The following is a 4041-nucleotide window of genomic DNA, read 5'->3' on the forward strand; positions in this document are numbered from 1 at the left end:
ACTCTTAACAATATTCACACACCCCACTTTACTTTTCACATAACTTTCTAATTTTCGGCCATCGGAACGGATGAATCGAAGAAAATCAACGGATAGAAATTAACAAGGAGTGTGTAAGAAGTAAAATGAGGTGTGTGGATAGCACACCCCTTGAGTTAATATGCCTGGCTAGTTTGATTAATCAAATTATCTCCTAATTAACTAATTAAGGCTCAACAACTATTACGATCTGGACAACTTTCTGCTTCAAAGTCGAATGGCTTAAATAATACTCTAAAAACAGCTCCTAAGAAGCTTACAGTGCGGTGAAATGTTTTGAGTTTATGATGGTTTTCTAAGCAATTCACAAAACCGGAAGAATAAAGAGAGTAATTATTAGCTCACAATTTTTGTGAAAAATGTGAACTTTCGTCTTTTCATTAGAGATATTTTTTATAAGCATTAAGAAAAATGTTATAAGTACTTTTGAAGCCGTCTTACCATTTTATTGAATTTCAAACTACTTATTAAAGAATTTTCATACTGATCAAACACTTTTTAAGTGCAATTTCAAAGTTTAGTTTTATTCTAGCAAGCACTATAAAAAAATACAATGCCTAAAAGGCTAGCAAAACCAACAGAAATCTCAAAACTTCTGAACGCCGATCATGCAAGATTGATCACACTATGCTCGATTTACTATCGAGGGTATAGTTCAGTAATCGATGCTTCATTAACAGATAATGACAATGAGTTGCTAGCACGTTGATCAGATGAGCTACAAGTCATTGATGGCATGTTCGGATCTGTCCTACTGTGCAGGAAAAATGCTGGCCTTTCAGGTGATGGCAAACTCAAAGAGTAACTGCTTAGCATGAGAAGTATCTTATGCATTTTCGGTCTTTTATCTGGATCTTCCTGAACACAGAGTAACCCAATATGAATACATCTAATTACTTCACTTCTTGAATATGAATCTCTTAGATTTACGTCCAGCAATTCTAACGGCATCCCGTCCCTCCAATGTCTCCAAACCTGCAAAAAAAATTAAAGACTCATTAAAATGTTGCAACAAAAATGTTTTCAACACTTTCAATAGAATTAACTAAGAAATGCACATCACAATCTTCAACTTATACTCACATGGCTCAAGAGGTATTCGCCATTGTCTGAGTTATAGAAATTAGTGTTCTTCTTGCCAGTTACAATCTCTAAGATCAAGATACCGAGACTATACACATCAGACTTCACAGAGAACTGTCCATATATCGCATATTCTGGAGCCATATAACCACTATAAACCAGCAACATCAATAAATGTTAGTTCGAATACGGTATGAGGAGATGAATTTTTGAGTTGTTAATTTGGTATCTTTTCTTTACAGTAATTACATTTTAGGATGAGAATTAAATCAATCAACTTTTCAAATAAATTATGTGACCATAAACGAAGTTTTGTACTGCTTACTATGTTCCCACAATCTTTCTTGTGTTTCCTTGAGTTTGATCAACTCCAAATATTCTTGCCATACCAAAATCGGCAATTTTTGGGTTCATTTCCTCATCTAACAATACATTACTTGCTTTAAGATCGCGATGTATGATTTTAAGCCGTGAATCATGATGGAGATAGAGAATCCCTCGAGCAATCCCGTTGATAATCTTGTATCTGCTTGGCCAGTCCAATTTCACTTGATTCCCGGAGTCTATGTAGACATTTTGAAAACAAAGATTTTCCTTGGTTTGTCACAAATCCAAGTGTAATCAAATAGCATACGATATCACACATGATACCTAAATCTGATTAGAAGGGTACATACCATATAGAAAGTTGTCAAGGCTTTTGTTCTGCACAAATTCGTAAATAAGTATCTTTTCTGCACCTTCGGAGCAAAATCCTAGTATCCTCACTAAGTTTCTGTGTTGAAGCTTAGCTACCAAAACAACCTCATTCTTAAACTCCTCAGAGCCTTGACCGGATCCCCTAGACAACCTCTTCACGGCCACTTGTTGCCCATCAGGAAGTGTGCCCTGAAAACATTTTAACCAATCATTACAAGCATCAAATTGAGATTTCATGAGTTCAGCTTACCACTTTGTTCTAGCCAACTTAGCTACACCCAGCTCTGGGACTGTGGAAAATTAAAGTCATAAATTTGCGATGTGAAAATTACAACCTTGTAGACCTCACCAAAGCCACCCTTCCCTAGCTTGTTATGAACAGAGAATTTGTTTGTAGCTGCTTCAATTGTACCAAAACTAAACTTCAATGACTCGACAGCATTTATTTCCGTCCCCACTGCTTACACAATCAAGAACAGAAGTTTATTAATCTTGATTTAGTAAAATAATGAGAATGATCCAGAATCAAATCGTTTAGGAGATGAAATTATATAATTTCACTGGATCGGGAAAAGAATATATAGACTTTTATATTTACCATTTTGTTCTTGTATCACATTGTACTTTTTCATCGCTCTTCTTCTGAAGAAAAGGCAGCCTACCAAGGAAAGCAATATGGCAATTGAAACAACAATCGCCACTATGATCCACGATGAGATTTGTTCATCATTTCCTAAACAAAATGATATTCTTTTTAGTACACAAATGTATGTGTAAAAATTCTAAACACATAACTGCCTCGTATAAATTAAATTTACCTTGAGACCTTGGTACTGAGCCTGGAGGCTGAGGTGGAGGAGGAAGAGGTGGTGGTGTTGTCGGAGGTGTGGAAGTGTCAAGGTTATAAAATGGAAACGATTCATATCTAATATTACAACTAGGAAACAGAACTCTTCCCCCTTTCCTCCCGTCACAGCATTTCGGTAAAAGTTCAATAGCTCCGCGAAGACACTGATCACAATCGGTGCTTGATAGGTCAGGCGTGCACTGCACAAGGCTGTACAGCTGCTCAGACCCATCATAGTTTACTTGTTTCATAGCAAACTTTTTAGCACCGGTCTGTGCATTTGCAGCTGCCGGCACCAGGCCAGTGACAGTTTCAGCCACCAGTTTGTTAAACCGATTTGGTTCTGTAGCATTCAACGGGTTCGGGAAATAAGCAAAAGGGCTTTCATTCATTTTTCGGAAGAAAGACACGTTTCCGTAGCGTAACATGCACTCATCGTACCATGACAGTGTCACTCTTCTGAAGGAGCAGTTCTGAACTGCTTCTGTGGCCGCAGTACTAACACAATCTTGGCACGTGCTGGATGTGAGATCGCCGCGACATAGAAAAGCACCGTAAACTGCAGAGTTGGAGTCCTGAGAGCTGGTGGTGGTGTAGTAGTATCCGGTGTCAATTGTTGCATTGGAGGTAAGAGAAGAGAGGAGAAGATTAAGGTTTGAATGGTAGGTGCTGTTTTGAGTGAAAGTGGTTGTGTTGTCACAGATATGGTAGCCATTAGCTGGGGCAGCCTCACCAGTACGGCTGAAGCTAAGAAAGCCGATTAACACAAGAGTCGTGAACACATTGAGATTGATGGAAAGCATTGTGATCATATGTCACTTCCTTGTACGTACCTTGTGTACATAAGAAAGGTTTAGGTGAGCTGTTAGACCTTTAACCCGTGTTTTACGGTTTCTACGTCACCTCCTTCTTCTTCTTTTGATTTTTCAAATTGATCTGTTCATGATTGAACTGTAAACATGAATTGACAGGAGTGTTTGAACCGGCAGACAAGTTTGGTCCTACGAGTTGAGTCGACTGGAAATTTTAGCCACAGAGTTTTTGCCTTTTTTTTTTTTCTCCTAAAATATTCAACAATTACATCTTTGATTTTTTTTTCTCCTTTCTTTTTACAAGGCTACAACTACTGAACACATTCAACTAATGCTTTCAAGATTTCCTTAGTCTTCAGCGTCTTGGAAAAAGTTCCTCCTTTGTGGGTCTCGGTTGAAGCTTCTTTGATTACCTACCCCTTTATGTGTTTGTTACACAAAATAAATTTACAATGTACTAAAATAATTATGGATTTGCAGAAAAGAACACAATCTTCATTTTCCGCTCTATTTACATCTATACATTATAAATAATACATGAAAAAAAAAATAGAACGTACA

General features: G+C 37.4%; 1 pseudogene; it reads right to left on the bottom strand.

Annotated features, from left to right (window-relative positions):
- Window positions 1-542: 542 nt before the first annotated feature.
- Window positions 543-3570, bottom strand: LOC103948114 (annotated as a pseudogene).
- Between the last annotated feature and the right edge of the window lie 471 nt (window positions 3571-4041).

The sequence above is a fragment of a genome, unplaced genomic scaffold (assembly GCF_019419815.1).
Source record: "Pyrus x bretschneideri cultivar Hongxiangsu unplaced genomic scaffold, Pyrus_bretschneideri_v1 Contig33, whole genome shotgun sequence".
NCBI lineage: Eukaryota > Viridiplantae > Streptophyta > Magnoliopsida > Rosales > Rosaceae > Pyrus > Pyrus x bretschneideri.